General features: G+C 36.2%; 1 long non-coding RNA gene across 1 annotated transcript; it reads right to left on the bottom strand.

The window, feature by feature from the left end:
* Window positions 1-21,894: 21,894 nt before the first annotated feature.
* On the bottom strand, window positions 21,895-22,236 carry LOC132183722 (uncharacterized). Its single transcript, XR_009440507.1, has 3 exons — window positions 22,216-22,236; window positions 22,041-22,126; window positions 21,895-21,926 (listed from the first exon to the last, which is right to left on the bottom strand). It is a non-coding gene; the product is annotated as an uncharacterized LOC132183722 (long non-coding RNA).
* Window positions 22,237-22,445: the final 209 nt, after the last annotated feature.

Genomic DNA, 22,445 nt, shown 5'->3' with positions numbered 1-22,445 from the left:
CTAGTAGCATGGTAAAAACATCTTGTGGAATCTTAAACCATGCTTCAAATTTTTCAAAATAGTAAATTTCATCCATATTGACGTACACGTCATTTAAGAATCAATTTTTAGAGAAAAAAAAAAAAAAAATTGGCAAATGTAGCACTTCTCCTGCATGTGGTTGTTGTGGATCACAATACTGTCCCCCCTTCCATACCAAAAAGAAGAAAGGGAGAAAACTCAAACGGGAAAAAAGAAAGAGAAATGAAAACAAAGAAGATAACTTAATACAATATCTCACACTTTGCGATTTCTTTTCGCCTTAGAAGGGAGCTCCAAATCTTGAGATTCTTTCGTCTGTGGCGACTTTGCAGCAACTGTGCTTTATATTTTACCCTGTTCAAAAGGCAAACAAAACCTAATGTAAGTTACTTCAAGTATATATATGATGAGAGCAGCCACAATAATAAAACCATACAAAATCTTAACACGATCTTATTCCAGCCCTTCCATTGCTATTTAACCTACTAGAACACTAGTCAACCAGGAAAAATAATTGGCATATTTAGTCCCCCAGGGTCAACTCGAATAATCAACTCGATTGGTTTGGTATTCTTGCGGACGAGATCGTGTGTCCAGAGTTTACCCGACAAGAATAGATCACAAAGTGGCCTTGCCTTATGGGATTTCAAAAACCAAAAAAGAAAAGAAAAGAGGAGCTCCCTTCAGTCCAATGGGTGGGCTAAGCAAGCGGAAGGAGTTGCTCCCACACCATGCAGCTGGCCAAACTCAACGTTAAAAATCCTCTGATACGATGAAAAAACATTAAGGGTAGCCGAATGCATGAGATGGCAGCTCTAGCCATTCCTCAGCCCTCTGTATTGGACTGAAAGAAGCTCCTTCCTTAGCCTTTCCCCTCTTCCTCTCCTTTTCTCTCCTTGCTTCCTTATATATACAACTTTTCACTCCCACAAAAGATTATTATTTTTGTTTTTTATTTTTTATTTTTTATTTTTTCATAGATGCCAGCCATGCACACGTCAAGTAACTAGCCTTGGAAAAGATTGTGATTTTATTTGGGATCTTGTGAATTCTGTAGTGTATGTTTTCTCAAATGGGGTTCTCGTGAAGGGATCTTTTAACCTCAGTAGTCATGGAGTTATTATCAGGATATTGTGGTTGCCTTGTGTGCAATCCCAACGTGCCACATACGAAGATGGGACAAACCAGATCCCATCATACTCATTGGAGGTTATATGGCTTTGTATTTGTCTTATCCTCCTTCCAAATGTCAGGAAGATATAGATACATAATATGGTTTTGATATAAATGTTGAGACATATCATAACACAACCTTAAATTTATATAATCAAACACTATATAGGACACAACATGGCTTTACTTAACTACTCTATCTAGGAAACATGGATAAAAAGTCATAGGAATTTACCAATCCATTAAGTGTTTAAACTCATCTCAATAAGCTATCTTTAATTGTTATACATTTAATCTCACTTATTGGAGAGATAATTACTCGATCAGAAGGTGTCTAAATGAGGTTTTGATTAGGGCTATTAATTTTTGATACGACCCACGAACTCAACACGAAATTAAAAGCTTAGGGCTGAGGAGTTTGACTTATTTAATTAATGGATCGGGTTAAAATTGACCTATATAATCTTATATTCATGTTTTGGCATGACCTAAACTTGAAATGCGACATAATGACAAACAATTTTTAACATAACTTGCGAACTTGACACGAATCAAATACAAAATTAAAGGATTATGATTGAGTGGTTTGACTCATTTAATTAAATAAGTTGGGTTAAGATTGACCTATATAAATATTCATGATTCGACATGACTTAAACTCGAAACACGACATAATGACAAACAATTTTTGACGTAACTCACAAATCCAATATAAAATTAAAGGGTTCGAGATGTAGGGTTTGACCCGTTTAATTAAATAAACCGGGTTAGAGTTGACTTATATCATCTTATACACATACATGCGTCAACATGAACCAAACACAACAACCCTAACACTAATTGCCACCTTTAATTTTGATATCATATGTATGGATACCACCTTACTTTTACTTAGTACTTAAATCCATAGCTTTCATCCTAGTTAATTAGGCATTTATGAATGGTTAATCAAACTTCAATTGCTTTCTTGCATGATGAAGTTATCTTGTTGGGCTTCCTACTCACCCCCTTAGAAGGAGATCCCTCAACTTATGTAAATATACCTTAGTCTCTCAAATTTTCTCAAAAACTAGTCAAAAGCTAAGTTTTACATGGTTTTCTTGTTAGCACTCCCAATTTTCATCTACAACCTGCAGTTTCATTGACAGCATTTCCGTTCGCCTTCTACAATCGAGGTCTCCCTACGAAATACCGGGGAGCTAGCCGTCTATCTAAATTGGGTCTTTTCATTAGTTTGCTTGTATTTGGATCTTATTTATTATTATTTTATAGTTTTTGTTGCTGTAATGTTTGTTGTTTTTGGTTCGGTTTCTTCGATCTGTTGTATTTATATTAAAAAAAAAGGTACCTTTCAAGTAATAATGTTTTAAACTACATTATTTACATAACCCTCCATTATTAATCTTCATAATTCAAGGGTCTTGTTCATCAACCTTGGCTTATAGATCAGTTTTCACTTTCATGGGGTAGTAACCCACTAATTTGACCAATAAATTTGAATTACTTCATCACATAATTACAAAATAGAAAAGTAAAAACAACATAAAAACTACGTTTAATCGTGTTTGTTTGTTTTTAGCTCACAAAATCTTCAAAAAAGATTTCAGTACTTCAATATTCCCATGAGATCAACACAGTTCGTCATTGTTCAGGGCTTTCCTTTGCCCAGATTCAATTCACGTAGTTAAAAAAGTTATAAAAAGGTGTAATTATGTACTCCCTCTACCGACCCTACTCAACTGCACCTACATCCCTAGCCTTCCATTGCTCAGATCTAACCTGACGTCATTGACATTTATGGTCTCATTGGGCTCTGAATCCTCTTGTCTTGTTTGAATCTTTTTTGTGGCAAAACTTTGTTGAGTTACGAGGAGACTTGTCCTGCTCCCCCATGCTTGGATTCTGATTCTCCAGCAACCAGCTGCTTTAGTCTCTCACTTTTACGTAAGAAATATATGGAAGACAGAGAAACAAAGGGCTTCAAAATATCATTTACTACACGTATTAATAAGATTTCTGGCATATTTATAAAGACTGGAAAACACTATTTTTTATTAAATAAGTTTTATGAAATAAATTAGGTTCACAAATTTTTTTATTGTATCAAAGCCTACCATAATATGAATAGGGTCTACACTATTTACCCTGTGACAAGGACCAGAAAAAATACTGGCCTACACGTGACGGAGGGTGTTGAGGAATAATCTTTCATTACTTGTGGACAAGATCTTGAACATGTTTATAAGGAGTAGGCAACCCTCTTTTATTGAACCGATTTTATGAGATGAGTTAAGACTAATATGTGTTGGTTTCTCTCTCTTTTTCTATTTTTGATACATACTTAAAGAATGTATTTACTGCTTTAGTCACCTTTCGGTGGCCGTTGTTGTTTTTATGTGAGGGTTAAGATAAGTTCATCTTAATCTTTGTCTATTTTCTTCTGTAACTGCTTTGAGCGACCCTTTGAGAAGACCGAGTTACTTGTTTAACCCTTTATTTATTTATTTTATTTTTTATTTTTATCATTTGTATGTATTTCTGCACTGTTTTAATTCTTTTTGGTCTATTATTGGGGAGCACACCCTTTTTTCAATTTTAAGATTGTTAACTTTCTTTTCCTTTCGGATAAGGAGTGAATGATCCTCTCTTGAAACCATTTTCCTTATTCAATTAGAAAAAAAATAAACCTGACTAATATGAGCTGGACAAAGTTTTCTTTAGTCTCCGTTTGTTTCCGTGTAAAATTTTCAAACCAGTCTATTAAGTTGACATTTACATGTGATTATCATATTTATTTTTAATATAAATTAAGTATGTGATTCTTGCATACATTTTAAAAATGCATATAAGAGTTACATATTCTAAGACATATCAATTTAAGAGCCTGAAGTAAAGATATTTTCTTCAACCCAATTTAAACAAGCTTTGTCCATATCGGTTAAACTCATTCTTTGTAAGACATGGCGACCTATATCAGGGACTAGGACGTAATTAGTCAGAACTTCTTTGAGTGGCCGGTAATCTAATTAAGAGTGCGTTTGAAATTGTGATTTCGTAACAATAATCTGCGTTTTTAAAAGATATCACAAAATATAAGGCGTTAGACATTGCGATTTAAAAAGCACTTATCTAAAATAGAAAAAAAAAAAAAAATCTGCAATTTCTATAAACAGGCTATGGGTACTTATTTGAAAAAGCACAAATTTAAACCAAAATTATGATTCTGCATAACAAATATTTGATAAAAAAAAGTTTTTTTTAACATATTTAATTTACCAAATGCCTTTGCAATTTTAGAAACGTAATTTTTAAAATCGCATTTATTGAAACCGTAATCCCAAATGGACCCTAATATTAATTTGTGCATGTGTTCATGTATGTTGTGTTTCTAAGATGAGATTAGGTTAAATTGTTAAGCAAATGGATTAGCATAATGAAATTCAATCAAATGAGCACATCAGAATTCCATCCTGTTTAATTGACCGATTTTTATTATTTGATAAAGAAGAAGAATAATAAAAAAAATATTACTAAAATTGATAGGAAAATATTGTGCGAAAGCAAAAGAATAAGAAACAAAAGTTGGCTTTGAGGCGAATATATAACAATTATCTTCAAGATGATATTTGCCCCCACTCGAAAAGAATTTGTTATCAAATTACTGGCAAATCATCTTCAAGATACCACAAAGCTTACAAATTTTACATATAGCAATTCTAGAAAAATTTCATAATTTCAATTGTAAACTTCGAAACATGAGAATAAGAAAATAAGTACATAAATCCGTTGGAGGAATTTTTTATTCACAGATGTTGAAAACTTGAAAGGACACGTGAAAAGTCATCTAAGGCATATTTAAGGAATATTCATACAATATTAACATAAATTATAGATTACGACAAGATGCATTAATCTATTGTAGGGTAAGGATTTGAACCAATCCAATGCCATAGTTTTTTTCTCCAATCAAAGTATAAGAAGTCACTAGATGTGAAAGGTTAATAGTACATATACTAGCTAGCACCAATAATTATAAAGAATATTATTTCTTTATCTCATGGTAATTTTTAATATCATGTCAGTGAGTGTGCATTTGAAAGTGTAAGAATGACATTGTGTGTAGCATTTCTCCTCATCTTTGTCAGAAGAAGATATATAGGAATTAATCTAATCCTCTCATTGACATTGACAAAATCTTAATTGTATCGGGGTACACTCGTTATTAAAAGATAAATCTGCTATCAAGCATTACATCAGCCTAAGCCAATTTAATCAATAATAATTAGTTTTGTAATTTTTTTGAAACTATTCCTTTCATGACTTCATCATTTGGTTTGTTATGAGTGCACTTGCGAGTGTTGAGTCCCGCATTAAGAAAATATAAAAGAAAAGAGTACTTAATCTACCTAAGTGGAACTTAGCCTATTAACTTAGGCTTTTGGGCTAGAGTGGAGTTCAATTATGTATATTAATGTACTTTTGGTAAAAACTTCTTAACCACTTTATCTCCTAACAAGTGCTATCAGAGCTTAGGTTCGAGAATCAAATTGATAGCAAATATAGTGAGTACCAAGTTTGAAGTGGAGAAGTTTAATGGAAGAACAATTTCTCTCTTTGGCAGAGAATGATGAAAGATTTGCTGATTCAGCAAGGAGTTCACAAGGTGTTATTGGGCAAGGCGAAGAAACTCGAGAAGATGGACAATGATGTATGGGAAGAGATGGATGCGAAGGCTTCTAGTGCGATCCGTCTTAATTTGTCAAATGAAGTCATTCACAATGTGATTGATGAAGAAAATGCAGAGTCAATTTGGCAAAAATTGGAGAGTCTGTATGTGGCGAAGAATTTGACAAATAAGTTGTACGTGAAGAAGTAGCTATATGGTTTACAGATGGAGGAAAATACAGATCTGCTGGAGCACCTCAACAAGTTCAACATGTTGAATACACAGTTGTTGAATTTTGTAGTGAAGATTGAAGAAGAAGATAAAGTGATACTTCTCTTGGCATCGCTTCCCCCTTCTTATGATCACCTAGTTACAAAATTGTTGTATGGAAAAGACTCTGGCATTTGAAGAGGTGACGGGATCTTTCTTGTCACATGAGATGCGGATAAAACCTGTCAATGATCAGGCTAATAGGCTTGTGGCACGGTTTGAGCCAAAGCGCGGAAGAGATGAGTTTATGGGGAAGAATGGCAGAGGTAAGCAGTCTTGGTCTATATCACGATTGGCACAAGGTGGAGAATCTTGGTCAGATGCAAAAGATGTGCTATTATTATCATAAGAAAGGGCACTACAGAAAGTTTTGTAGGCTGATGAAGCAAGACCTTGAAAACAAGGTTCCACATATTTAGTTAGTGTGGCTGATGGAGAGTTCGATGATAGTGAGGTCAAGGCAGATGTTCTTTTAGTTTCCTTAAGTACAAATTTTGTCATAGACTCTTGGATTTTGGATTATGCTTGTTCAAATCATATGTGTCCGAATAGGCAATGGTTCGGCACATTTAAATCCTGTAATGCGGGTACAATGCTAATGGACAATGATGCTAGCTTTAAGGCAATTGGTCTAGGTACCATAAAAGTCAGGATGTTGGATGAGATTGTCAGGATACTCACTATGTCAGATATGTTCTTGACCTTAAGAAAAATTTGATCTCATTAGGCACATTGGATTCTTTGGGCTATGGTTATTCAGCCAAACATGGAGTTATAAAAATAACTAAAGGTGCTATGTTGATAATGATGTAATACCCTGACTTTTTAAATTGTTTTAAAAAAGAGTTTTAAACCCTTACTCAACAAATAGCCTTCTAAATCAGTCCTAAGCAGAAAACCCTAAACCATCTTAGCATAACCCAAACGCCCTCACACTTAACCATAAAGCCTTGAAGTAAAACCCAAACCTACCATTTCTGACCGTACGTGCACCCAGGAAACCGGACGTACGCTCGTCTTTAGTAGATGACGTACGTGTGGGGTTGTCTCTAGCACCAGACGTACACTAGGGGACCACAGCGGACGTATGCTACTTTTTGGAAAACCCTTGGATAATACCCAGAACGTACACTGAACCCTTTTACCCAATGTGTAATAGTACCAGACGTACGCCTCTATAGTACCGAACGTCTGCTACTTTTCAAAATAGTTGGTGAGCGCCTCCAACTTTTCTCCTCTATAAATACCCAACCCCCCCATCGCCCTTCAAACATATTTCTCGTCTCCAGGCCCTTTGAAACCCCTTGAGTGAATATCTTTGTGAGATTTGTGATTTGAGAAGGAAGGAAGCATTTTTGTGCATTCTTGCCGATTTCCAAGTTAACCCCGTGCCCGTTTTATGCTTTCATTACTGTTTTTATTGCTTTCTTAAATGTTATGAGTTCTCAAAAGATGTTGTGTTAAGCTCTTTACTCTTTTCCTTACAAAACAAGAAATTCTTTCAAAATAGTTTCAAAAGCTTCTTTGATTCCTTGTATTGTATGATGTTGAGTTTTCTTATGTTGCATGTATTTATTCCTTAGCCTAGAAGGGGATATAGTAGCATGCATATTTTATAGAAGCCTTAAAACACAGTTTGAAGCTTAGATAGATGGCTTAATTCATTGATCGGATGTACGCCCTCGAGCCCAGACGTATGGTCAGAAAACTAGGCACCGGCCTTTAAGCCCCACTCGTGTGTATTTTAGAGCCTAATAGTCATTTTGTTAGAAAAGGCCTAGTATCTTAGTCGTAAGGGTCCTCTAGTACTACGTATAACAGTGTGTTATATTCTGTTATAGCAGGATTTAGTAATGTCGGAGGATTCAAGCGAACGTACGAGGTAAGTAAACACTTACGAACTCTTTCCTTAAAAACGTGAGATATGTCAGTTGACTGACCACGAGTATGATATGAACATGTCTACTTTTCATAATAACTTGGTAACTGTTTTATCAACTGATTAATAAGATGCACCGTATGACATGGTACATCGGTACGTGCGGTAAAATGGCCATGGACTTAATGCTATGGTCAAATGTGTGTGTGTTATGTGAGCTTTGGATCCAATGGTTTCGTGACCAGGCGCAGTCATTCCCTAATGACTCGGTCACTACAGGACGGACATCATTAGTGGTGTGGGCCACCCGAGATCGGACTTGGTTGTGCTGCTAATGTTATGTACGGTAGCGTACAATGGCTAGGGCACTAGCATTGTATTATTGGTCCATCGGGATAGTGCCAACCTTGCTGAGAAAAGGTAATATCTCAAGTAGACCATACATGAGAGTTATGACCTATAAAAGCATTATTCTTCCTGCATTAAAATACTTAGGCGATTGCCGCCGGTAGTACACCACACTTTTGAAAACCAAAATGCTATTTTATGGTGTATTAACAGAGACAACACCTTTTTAAATGTTTACTAAAACTGCCCGTTTATTTCTGTTTAAATGGGCTCAATCATACCTAATTGTGAGGTTTACTTACTAAGTCGTTAGACTTACGCTGTTATTACCGTTTTAGGAAATCTGTTTCTAGAACCCGAGAGTGGTGTGGCAGCCACTACAGACTTAGGATTCTCTATACTGTTATCAGGTTTGTCTTTTATTATTAATTAGTTGCTTGATATCTTTATTTTGAGGATTTTACTTGTGCCATAATGATTTATAGTTTTTCTCAGATTAATTTCACCTTCCTATGCATTAACTCTAATAATGCTTAGAGGAGTTATTCCCCATTTGTCTACAAATTGGTTTAAGTGGGGTAATTGCCAATAAACCTGCCAGGTTAGCCAAGGCTAATTTTGGAGGCGATACAAATAAAGGGTAAGAAAATTGTCAATTTGTATAAGTTACTCAGGGACACAGTTACAAGTGGAGCTGTAGTGTCCACCTTGACAAAACCAAATAATGATAACACAGTTTTGTGGCATATGTAGCTTGGTCATTTAGGTGAGCGTAGTATGTTTGAGTTTCACAAGAAGAATTTGTTGAAAGGTGTGAAGTCATGTAAATTTGGTTTCTACAAGTACTATGTGTATGGGAAGCAACGAAGAGTAAGCTTTAAGGTGGCGTCTCATACAAGTAAAGGTGTTCTCGACTATGTTCACTTAGATGTTTGGAGACCAGTGGCGGTACCGTCAAACGGAGGTGTGCTTTATTTTATCAGTTTTATTGATAATTTTTCAAGAAAGATTTGGGTGTATTTTATAAAGCACAAGTCAGAGGTTTTCACCATCTTCAAGCAGTGGAAGGCACAAGTGAAAAATCATACTAAAAGAAAAGTGAAGTATTTGAGATCTAACAATGGGTTAGAATACAAAGGCACTGCATTCTTGGAATTCCGCAAAACAAAAGACATTACTCGTCACTTCACAGTGAGAGGGACTCCACAGCATAATGGAGTTGCTGAAAGGATGAACAGAATACTGTTGGAAAGGCGAGATGTATGAGGTTAAGTACAGGATTGCCAAAGAGTTTATGGGTTGAGTCAGTTAATTATACATGGTTCGTCACCAACCGATCTCCAGCTGCTGGGATTGACTTCAAGGTTCTAGAGGAAGTATGGTCAGGTAAACCAATTGATTATTCTATGTTGATAGTATTTGGTTGTCCGACATATGTATATGTGCAAAGTGGAGAGCGGTCGAAATTAGATTCAAATTCAAGAAAATGTATTTGTCTTGGTTTGGAGTCTGGTGTTAAAGGATATAAGCTTTGAGATTCAGTCTCAAAGAAGAAGGTTGTTAGCAAAGATGTGGTGTTTCATGAGGCCTATATGTTAAAAAAGGGTGAAGATGAAGCATCGACTGATAGCTAGAAAAGAAAACATGTCGTGGAGGTGGAGCTTGATGAACATCTTTCACTCACGAACATATGTGATGAAGAAGAATCTTCAAGCGATTCAGAGCACTGAGAAGAACATTATTCTTTAGCAAGAGGTAGAGAGAAATGTGATCGAAAAGCACCGCAGATGTATGGATTTGAGGACATGGTTTCCTTTGTCCTGACAGCTGGTAGTGGAGACTCATCATCTGTTCAGAATGGTATGCCGACAGAGGTGGAGTTACTATAGAAAGGTAAAGCTTGAGAATCGATAGAATTGCTCAAGGCAAAGGAGGCTAAAGGGTGTAGATGGGTCTACAGAAAGAAAGAGCCAACATAGAAAGCCGTGTGGCCTAGAGGACTGGCAAAAAAGCATGGTTTTTCTGTCTAAACTAGGTCCTATGTTCAAGTTCAAGAAGTGCTTGGACTTGAGTGTCACTTGTGGATTGTGATAGCCCGTAGGGGCTTGGACAGAGGCATCAGAAGGAGATTCGTATTTTTGGGACTTGATGGGTTTAAAGTCAAGGTGGAGATTGTTGATATAAGTGACTTTCAACCCATCATGCTTTATGGGTCCCCAACGTGGTCATTCTCTAAGAAGGAAAGGTTTTGTGGTTTTTGTTTTGTATGGAATCCATGAATGACTTGTATTGGGAGAATTGGAGTGCACCAACTTTGCCCATGTATAAAGCCATAATGTTGTGCGTGAATGGGGCAAGCAACAGAGCCGCACAATATTAGTGAAAAGGTGGGCTGTTGTGTTGTTGTGACCCAAATAATTAATTGAGCTTAGGTAGCTTAGTTAGAGGGTTAATTTGGGTTTTGGGTCACTAGGAATAGCTAGAAGGGCGCTTTGGGTATTTTGGAATTTCTGACTGGACGTACGTTAGGGTTGCTGGATGTACGCTCCTGTTTTTAGTAGATGGCGTATGCATGGGGACCACCATACGTATGCTGTCAAAAGTATGCCGTACTCTGCCAATAGTACAAGGACGTACGATAAGGGACCACCAGACGTACGCTACAGCCTTTGGATCGCTGTGTAAACAGTACCGGACGTACGCCCCAATAGTACCGGACGTACTCTACTTTTCAAGAGAGTTGGTGAACGTCTCTAGTTTTTTTCCTCTATAAATAGTAACCCTACCCTCACCCTTTTCTCGTTCAAACTCACCCCAAGCTCCTAGAAACCCTTTTGTGAGTGTGTTCTTGTAAGATTGTGTGTTTTGTGGAGAAGGAGAGGTGTTTTCTTGAAGGTAACCCTCTGCACCTAACCTTTTCTTTCTAAGTCGTTATGCTCCTTTAAGGCTTTCTAGAGTAGCTTAGATGTTGGTTTAAGATTTAGACATATTATACCTTTGATGTTGTTTAGAGTTGGGTTTAGCAATCCATTATGTTTGTTATTGCATGAAGACATTGTTTTGAGATAGCTAGTCTTAGAAAGCTGTTTGGTAGCCTTAGAAATCGATTTGGGAGGATAGAAAGATGAATGGACAAAATAAGGTTCTACCTGAAACGTTCTGGGCGGACGTACGACATCGGGCCCGGACGTATGGTCAGAAGCATTACAGGGAACACTATTTTGGTCGACCGTTCGATAGCTCATGTTTTCATGCTCGAATGTTGTTTTAGTCAGACCTAGGACTAATAGAAGGGTTTTCACAGATTTGGAGGACATAAACTTGTTGAAGGAATACTCAGAGGATTTAATCGACCTAGGTGAGTTTTAACTCATATAATGCTCGCTGTTATTTTTCCATGACTACACGTTTATTTTGTGTACCAAAACATGCATATTTGTAACTCTCACGATTTACACTTGTTGCACATGAACTCTAGCATTTTTCAGAAAAATATTGTGTTGAATATGTTAACAAAGTGAGACTTGTAAAAAGCATGCCTATAAAATACAAACAAGATAAATTGCATCGTATGACATGGTACACTGGTACATGCGGTGTAATGGCCATGAGCTTACTATACATGTTAACTTTATGGTCAAATTGGTATGTTATATAGGCCTTGGATCCAATGGTTGTTTCATGACCAGTATAGCCTTAATGGGCAGTCACTACAGGATGAGCATCATTAGCGGTGTGGGCCACCCGAGGTTGGACTCGGTCGTGCTACTAGTGTTATGTACGGTAGCGCACAATGACTGGGGCTTTTGCATTGTATTACAGGTCCTTCGGGACAACGTCAATCCTTCTGAAAATGGGTAATATCTCGGGTACACCATACTATTGAACTATGACCGTTACTTTATATCATATGCATATATCATATATCTATATCACATTTATGATAAACTATCATGATGGAACTGTTTCATACTTTATAAAAACTAGAGTTCATTATAAAAACTGGCATGGGCATTATCTGCGTTCACATTCCTAAGTCTTTAGACTTACCCCTTTATTTTATGTTTTTTCCCTCCATTACGGTAATCGCGCAGTTTAGCTAGCTTAGAGGAAGATGCCTTCGGAGCAAACGTGGCCCGTGGGTGATCGCATAGGATTTGATCCGAGTAATTTTTGAGGATTTGGACCCAGTCTGGTTACACTCTATGTGGACTGATGGAGGAACCACCCGAGCAGACATGATCAAGATTGTTATCTCCCTAGCTTTGCTTAAACTTAGAATTTGATCTGTTGATCTTTTGTTAAGATAATTATATTATGGGTTGTAACTTTATTTGATGATGGACTGATGACCGGTACATTTGATGATTATCTTTATATTATGAGGTATTTTGTTTACTCTGGTGTATGAATGTGTATTGTGTATGTAATGCTCATTATTCGTATAGTTTAGAAAGTCTTCCGCTGAGGTCTCTCATTTATGAGAGGTTGAAATCCCTGAGTCTTGTCCCGTGAGGGATAGGGCTGGGAGACGGACCATGGGATCAATTACTAGCTAATTGACTTGTCCATCGGGGTCGTTACATGTGTGCTCAGACAGAGGCCCTATTCTTCTTGAGAGAAAATAAGAGGGCCTACTACACTGCAAGAAAAGAGATCAATTCTACTTGGTTTTTTAGACGTGCCGTAGTGAGTATGGCAGCAAAGAAAACAAGAGAGAAATAGCCGCATAGTGAGAGCAAAAATAGAAGAGACCAGTCGCAATCATATCCTCATATGTGTATGCCTGATCAACATGTGCATGTGGTATGGACTTGTTAGTTAGATCAATTTGGATGACCGAATCCTGGGTTTAACTTAAGTAACAAAAGAATCCACACCGCGATTCTTGGGTTAATCAACATAGGGAACTAGGAGTATGTATCCATGCCCTAGGCTTTGTGTGTTTGTCGATTTCCATAGAACATATGCTTTTCTAAAGAACAACTTAGTATAGACATGCTAAATCCTTTAGGAAAGAAAAGAATTAGAGTATGGACCAAGTGGCTAATTCGTTGCTTAGGGAAATTAATAGCTTAAGGAGTTAGGGTTTAACCCTTAGGTTGGCAAACATTAAATATGCATAACTTGATCAAAGCATTGGCATATTGTTATATTAATTGAATATAATTAGTGGTGGATATCAAAACCCTAATCCTTTAGTTTTTGTTTATCTTTTATTCTATTGAATTCAATCGTGACAGTTGAATTTTATCTTTTAATTAAATAGGAATTTACTTCTAAACATAATTTACCAATCCTCGTGGGAATGATCTCGTATTTGCCTACTATACTATTGTTTTGATCTTGTGCACTTGCGAGTTAAAACGTACAATTATTTACCTATTAATTTAGGTATATTTTTGCACAACAGCCATTGGACTAGGTACCATAAAAGTCAAGATGTTTGATGGGATTGTCAGGATACTCACTAATGTCAAATATGTTCCCGACCTTAAGAAAAATTTAATCTCATTAGGCACATTAGATTTTTTGGGCTATGGTTATTCAACCAAAGATGAAGTTATGAAAATAACTAAAGGTGCTATGGTGATAATGAAAGGCAAGAAAATTGGCAATTTGTGTAAGTTACTCGAGGACATAGTTATAGGCGGAGCTGCAGTGTCCACCTCGGCAAAACTAAATAATGATAACATAGTTTTGTGGCATATTCGGCTTAGTCATTTAGGCAAGCGTAGTATGTTTGAGCTTCACAAGAGGAATTTGTTGAAAGGTGTAAAGTCATGTAAATTGGGTTTCTGCAATTATTGTCTGTATGGGAAGCAACGAAGAGTCAGCTTTAAGGTGGCATCTTATACAAGCAAAGGTGTTCTCGACTATGTTCACTTAGATGTTTGGGGACCAATGGCGGTGCCATCAAACGGAGACGCACATTATTTTGTTAGTTTTATTGATGATTTCTCAAGAAAGGTATGTGTGTATTTTATGAAGCACAAGTCAGAGGTTTTCACCATCTTCAAGCAGTGGAAGACGCGGGGGGAAAATCAGATTGGAAGAAGAGTGAAGTATCTGAGATCCGACAATGGGTTAGAATACAAAGACACTGCATTCTTGGAATTCTGCAAAACAGAAGGCATTACTCATCACTTCACAGTGAGAGGGTCTCCACAGCAGAATGGAGTTGCCGAAAGGATGAACAGAACACTGTTGGAAAATGTGAGATGTATGAGGTTGAGTGCAGGATTGCCAAAGAGTTTCTGGGCTGAGTAAGTTAATTATGCATGCTTTGTCACCAACCGATCTCCAACCGTTGAGATTGACTTCAAGGTTCCAAAGGAAGTATGGTCAGGTAAATTGGTTGATTATTCTATGTTGAGAATATTTGGTTGTTCGACATATGTTCATGTGCAGAGTGAAGAATGATCGAAATTAGATTCAAAGTCAAGAAAATGTATTTGTCTTGGTTTGGAATCTCGTATTAAAGGCTATAGGCTCTGGGATCCAGTCTCGAAGAAGAAGATTGTTAGCAGAGACGTGGTATTTGATGAGGGCTATATGTTAAGAAAGGGTGAGGGTGAAGTATCGACTGAGAGCCAAAAAGGGAAACAGGTCGTGGAGGTGGAGCTTGATGAACAACATTCACTCACGGACATATGTGATGATGAAGAATCGTCAAGAGTTTCAGAGCACTAAGAAGAGCCTTATTCTTTAGCAAGAGGCAGAGAGAAATGTGATCAAAAAGCACCGGAGAGGTATGAATTTGAGGACATGGTTTCCTTTGCTCTGACAGTTGGTAGTGGAGTCTCATCGTCTATTCAGAATGGCATACCGACAGAGGTGGAGTTACTACAAAATGGTAAAGCTTGGGAATCGACAAAATTGCTCAAGGGAAAGAAGGCTAAAGGGTGCAGATGGGTCTACAGAAAGAAAGAGCCAATAGAGAAAGATATGTGGCCTAGAGGACTGGTAGAGAAGCATGGTAGTCTGTCTAAACCAGATCCTATGCTCAAGTTCAAGACGTGCTTGGACATGAGTGACACTTATGAATTGTGATAGCCTTTAGGGGCTTAGGCGGAGGCATCAAAAGGAAATTCGTATTGTTGTGACTTGATGGGATTCAAGCAAAGGTGGAGATTGTTGACGTGGGTGCCTTGACCCCTCAAGCTTTGTATGGGCCCCAAGGCTTTGTCCTTCTCTAAGAAGGAAATGTTTGTTTTTTCCTTGTACTACATAGAATCCAAGACCTAGTTGTAAGAGGAGAAAAAGCACCGACTTTGAGCCTTATATATAGGCATATGTTCAGCCTTTAGAAGTATCACAACACAGAACCTCACAAAGCTAGCATCACAAGGTTTTCTCAGTTTTCACAAGTGCGGCATAGTAGAAAGGTGGGCTGTTGGGTGTGTGATCAAAGGGCACCGATTGTTTTCTTCTTGATTTTTTGAAGGAGCCAAAATAAGAGAGAAAAAGAAAGGGTGTTATTGTGGAAGAGAAAGAGAAATAGAGACCAGCCGCCATCCTATCCCAACAAAAGAAGAAGAGTTTGTATTCCTGTCTTTTGTTTTCTCATTTAGAATAATCTCTATTGTGTGATAATGAGATTTGTGTGTATTGGGATTTGGGGCCTGAGGGATGCATATAAATTGCAATAGCAAAAAATCATTGCTAGTGGGGCAAGAATAGAGAAAGAGAAAAATAAAGCTCAAAACCGAATGTATGTAGCCAATATATCAATGGTCATTTTTAAACCAAAGAAGTCATCTTATAAAATACTCTTTTGGTGATATATATATGTGTGTGTGTGTGTGTGTGGAGCTTCTCTTAAAAGTCATCAAAACGACGAAATAATGACCATATCAATTGAAGAATCAAATGCATAAAACTTATTAATGGCCAATGGTTATAATATAATCTTCAATATATGTTAATGACCAAATGATCAAAAGAAAAATCAATAACTTTAAAATGTTATCAAAGTAATATAATACTATATTAAATACTCATGAAACAAGATTGCTTTAGAGTAAAATGCTATCTTGTCTTAAATACAAATGGTAAAAAGCGGTAAAGCTCATGAATGTCTTAATAACAAATGTTAATAAGCATTTGAATATTAGAAACCATAAAAACTGTTAAGAAAAAGGGCTGAAAACTTAAAGCAGGTTTGTAACATTACAACAATCCCCACATGTTACAAACATTAAAATAGAAGAAGATTTAAAGCATGCATCGATGTGGTACCTGAAGGTTTTAACCGCACCTAGGATAAATAAGTTAGGAACTTAATGAATCATGGTAACTTATACACTTTTAACCAAATCCACAAGTTGACCAAACTTATCATCCACATAACTTTCTAAAAAAAAAAAATCAAATCAAATCAAAAAAAATTGGGTTGTTCTTTAGCGAGTTGGCGCCTTATACAGGCCATGCGCATCTGGGTTTCATGAGTGCTCTAGAGACTTGCCAAAGTCTCATAGGAGGCGGCACCACCTCCACACTCACATAGGTGGCATCCATCAAGAATGTGTGCAGAGAACACCCCATCCCAACAAGTAGGAACTATGGACCCATTAAGTTACTCACTCTGCATCTTTTGTTGTTATACCATAAAATAGATTTCATGAGCACTCTAAAGACCTACTCAAGTCTCATAGGAGATAGCATCTCCACACTCATATAGATGGTATCCATCAAGAGTGTGTGCAGAGAATACCCCATCCCAACAGGTAGGGACTATAGATCCATTAAGAGATTTAAGCTCATTCTTAATCACTCTACATCTTATACTGTCTTACACCATAGGGATGGACTCATCACTAATCTTATCAACAAGATAGTTAATAAACATAAATTGACAGTACCATACCTCATTTCACTTGTGAATTCGTTTCTCATTAAACCTCATTCATGGGATCTCCAATCACACAGGTTGGGTATCAATCACAGTGTCATAATTTGGGTATCAGTCCTATCTCCCTCGATGCTTCTCTCACTAGCCTTCTTGCTAGTGGCATGGTCAAAGAATCTATAGAATTCTTTTATGACCTCACAAAGTCCATGGACATATATCGTTCTCAATAAGCTGCCTCACAATATTGTGCACTTTCTCATTATAAATTCTTTGCTCTTTGCTCGAGCTATGACAGCCTATCAATCAAATTGAAAACACAGGTGGAATTGAATTAGCATATAAAAGCAAATTAATTTATCAATAGGCTCATCGGCAATTTATCTTCAGTTCTTGCTTTCTCCAAAGCAACTAACTCTGACTCTATAGTAAACCTTGCTATGCAAGCCTGCTTTGAGGACTTTCAAGAGATAGCTCTTCCAGTCAGAGTAAACACATAATAGCCATTACTAGGCTTTGCTCATCTGAATCAAAAATGCAATTAGCATCACAATATCCTTTCAATATAGCATGATAATCACAATATGACAAACCAAAATTAATTGTGCCCTTTAAGAATCTCAACAATTTAGAGATAGCATCACAATGGCTCAATACCATGATTATGAGTATATATACTCAATTTACTAATAATATATGTAATACCAAGGCATATACAATTTTTCAAAACATCAAGCTTCCAATGATTTGTACATATTTTTCTTGCAAAAACACCATCATCATGATTCTTAACAAAGTGTATTTTTGAATCATATGGTGCAAACATAGGTGGATAATAAAAGTGCTCAAATCTTTTAAGCATTTTTCAACATAATATGTATGTGATAAAATAATGCAATCATTATCTCTAATCACTTTAATGTCCAACATGACATTAGATTTACCTATGTTTTACATATCAAAATTAGATGCAAGAAATAATCTAGCTTTATGCACAACATCAATGTTAGTTCAAAAAACAAGCAAGTCATCAATATATCAAAAACAAATAATGACACATTCATTATTTTAAAACTTGTTATGCATTTACCTACACCATTAATCAAATATGCATTAGACAACGTCACCTTATCAAATTTGTCATGCCATTGTTTAGGAGCTTGCTCTAATTCATACAAGGATTTTACTAGTTTTCTTGACCGAGGATTACTAGTCCCTCAGGTTGCTCCATATAAATCTCTTCAACATTTAGAAAAATAATTTTAACATCCATTTGATGTCCAAAAAGTTTATAAACGTAAGCAATGACAATTCACATTCTAATAGATGCAATTTTAGTAATGAAAAATAAGTATAAAATCTTCAACATTTGGCATTTGCTTGTAACTTTTAGCTATCAAGTCTTCCTAGGGGGAACTCGTTGAGTTATCCCCCAAGGCCACCCCTTTGGCCATGGAGGTGGCCTAGCCACCCCCAATCTGGTCTCGCCACCCCCAAGGAGCCCAAGTGGTGGCCGAAACAACCCTTAGATTCCATCTCCTGGCACCATGTGGGTCTCATCTTTGCATGAAATCCATGCTTTATTATGTCTACTGTAGCATTTGAACCTGTAAATTTATGAAACTCAAATACTCAAAATGAACTTATGATGCTGATGACAGGAGCCATGGTTGAATACCGAGCAGAACTGAAGAAATTGGCCGTGAAGGTCATGGAAGTAATGGGCTCCTTGGGGGTGGCTCAGCCACCCCCCATCCGGCCGTGGGGGTGGCTTGCCACCCGCAAACCGGCCAGATGAAGGTGGCCAAGCTACCCCCATGGCCAAAGGGGGTGGCTAGCCACCCCCCAAATGGTCACCACCCTCAATTTTTTTTAAAAAAATATATATATTTTTTTAAAAAAATTAATTATATGACACGTGGTACCATCTAATTGGTGCTTACGTGGCATTTCGTTAAGTTTTGGACGGAATTTTAATGGAGTTACCATTTTGGTCTTTATGAAAACCATAGGCACCTCATGTGATAAAAATGAAACCCTAAGGGAGAAAAAATAAAATCTTGAAACCCTAAGGGGCAAAAGAGTATTTAACCCTATTATTTAACCCCATAATTGGCTTCATTTTAGCCTTTAGTTAGCCATATTTTGGTCCTTTGATTGACCAAATATTTTTGGCCTATTATTGTTAAAGGCCCATCTTTGGTCAACATCTTCGACTGCCATCAACTTCAGTCACCGCTGCCAACCACCACTAACTTCAACGAGTTTCTGGCCTCAACAAATTCAAACTCAAGATTTCACAAATTTCCACCTTAAGTTTGAGGGGATGTTAGAATATATTGTGTAGGTCACAAGAATTTATTTTACATGTGAGAGTTACATAGGATTTATTCTACATGTGAGGGTTACTGAGCATTTATAATGCAATTGGGAGTTATATGAGTGCAATTAATATTGGAAGCTAGAAGGATCATTTGCGGTCTATAAATACCCATATAAGCAAATCATTTTTTATATAGTGAATAAGAGCAACAGTGTAGCCCTTAGGGCTTTATCCTGTAAATGTAGGTCATAGATCGAACCACGTAATTTAATTCTAGTATATATTTTCTTCATTCCGCATTTCCCTTTAATTTTTTTTTTACAATTGTCGTTTCTTTCATAATATTAGAGTTAAAGGTCCTAAGTTCAAATCTTGACTTCGTTGATTCACCTCTCATTTAAATTAAATATTTTTCGTGTTGGGTCTCACCTATTTATTTATTCAAATAAATAAGTAAATAAATGATAGAATAAGATCTATGCTTTTATGGGATGGAAATGGCTATTGGCCAAATGCATGTATGGCTGGGTCTAATTCCATTATGATGCATCATTTTGTTTGGTTGCATTAATGCAAAGCAAATTCCACAAATCCAACAGAAATTCAGTAAATTAACCATGAAATCCCCGTTATTTGGCCAAAACAATCAACCCACCAAACACAATAACTCCAAAACTCTTCATTTCTCTTTGAAAAATAATTACGGGCGCTTAACAAACGCCCAGAATAATACACTAGTAAATTATCGGCACTACAACAAATGACCACAAAAATACGTCGTTTTACCCTTTTAAGCTGTGAGCACTTTGACTAAGGCCCACGTGGAAAATAATTAAGTGCCGATACTTCTTTAAGTAGTGCATTTCATCTATAGTGTGAAGAGATATTCTTCTTTTTTCATTCTCAATACCATCTACCCACCATCTCTTCCAAGTGCATCTTGTGAAATATGGATAAGATTCAAGGGACACACGACACTCAAATTAAGGCCCACGTGGAAATAATTGAGTGTGAGATAAGGGTTATGGCCAGCATCTGGTGAGGTAATGTTAAATTATCATTTGTTCTAAAGTTTAAATTAATAGGAGGAGATAAATTTAATCACTTAAATCATTATTTTAACACTCTCTCTCACGTGTAGGCTCAAACTTCTTTTTAATATCTGAGATCTAACACATGGAATATTTAATTTAAATGAGGAGTAATTTGACAGAGTCAAGATTCGATTACACGGCCTTTGGCTCTGATACCATGTTAAATTAACAATTATCCCAAAAGTTTAAGTTAATAAGAAGAAATAAATTTAATCACTTAATCATTACGATAATAGGTAAAAATGAACTTTTGGTCCTTGCCCAAAACTTTTATTCCGAATATTTTAACAGTTTCCATCTTCTAAAATACTCATTAACTTAATTAAGCATTAGAGTTATTCTCCATTGACATCCTTGACAGACTCCTTTATTAACATTTTTTCTCTTTTACATGTGAAATTTGGTTGTGTTTGACACAAGAAAAAATTTCTAACATATTCAATAAAAAAAAAAATGGTAATTTCACTTTAGACCCCTGAATTACCACGAGATTTGACAAGCCCCAAACTTTAAAACTAGGCCTGGGTATCGGTCAAAACGGTCAGGTTAAGGACCTTATCGGTTATTAACCGATAATTTTCGGTTAAATGGTTTATTAACTGATACTGAACCAATAAGAATTTTAACCGATAATTTCGGTTAAAACGGTACACGGTTAAACGGTCCGGTTAAACCGGTTAACCGATTTAACCGAGAGCTTTATATTGATTTATTTTGTTTGGCCAAAAACCAAAAATGAGTTTTTTTGACTTTTGAGAACCCAAATACTTTTTATTGGGCTAAAATAATTTATTAAAAATGAGTTGTTTTAGGGACCAAATACTTTTTGTTAGGACCCAAATATTTGTTTTTTGGGCTAAAAATTGAAGCTTTTTTATATTGATCCACTTCAACTCTTTTTTTTTTTTTTTTTTATATATTATAAAATACATTTTTCCAAAGCAAATGGACTAATTAACATAATGAATGCTAATTAGACTAGCAAAACTAGTTAATGAAAAATGCTTTTACCAAAGGTAAAGAAATCCCATCAAATGCCATCACTTAAAAAAAAACATCAAACCTACCCAAACTCAAATTAAAATAAAATTCATTAATGAATAATAAACAAAGTATTAATTAATTAAAGTCACTTAGCAAAAGGAAAATAAGTCATTGGCAACACCATTACACAAATATAAAAGAGAGAAAACATAAAGATAATGATCAATATGGATAAACATCAACATCAACAAGGTTACACAATAATTTCCTTGAGCCACCTCGAACATAGATTATCTTCAATTCCTTAAATTTGCTTCCTTCAATAATCCAACAAATCAAAACATAAATAAAGTGAATCAATATTAGTAATTAATATTAAAGAGTAAGAAATAAATATCAAATAAGAAAAAAATAAGATGCAAAAAACTTACCAAATACTTTAAACAAAACATTACCCCGCAAAGTTCATCCATTAAGCCTTAATTCGCGTCAAATGTGAGGGAATTAGACAAAATTTCTACCACAATGAAATTTTTAAAGGATTAGTAAAAATAATTTAATCAAATAATTAGAATAATGAATAAATTTGAAATTAACAAATATTACCCGACTCAAGCTTGTAGCTTTTTTCATCTTCAATATCAGGCAAAAGTGACTCAACATACTGAAAATTGGGAGAAGATCTCAACCAATTTTGACAACAAATAAGAGCTTCCACTGTTTTCGGAGCCAAAGAACTTCGAAAAGGATTTATGATGCGACCTCCGGTGCTAAAGGCCGACTCAGAAGCAACAGAAGTAAGTGGAATTGCCAGGACATCTCGTGCCATCACGGCG

Source organism: Corylus avellana, chromosome ca6 (assembly GCF_901000735.1).
Source record: "Corylus avellana chromosome ca6, CavTom2PMs-1.0".
NCBI classification, from domain to species: Eukaryota; Viridiplantae; Streptophyta; class Magnoliopsida; order Fagales; family Betulaceae; genus Corylus; species Corylus avellana.
Note: the sequence above shows the minus strand (reverse complement) of the source record. Positions and strands in the feature narration are given on the sequence as shown.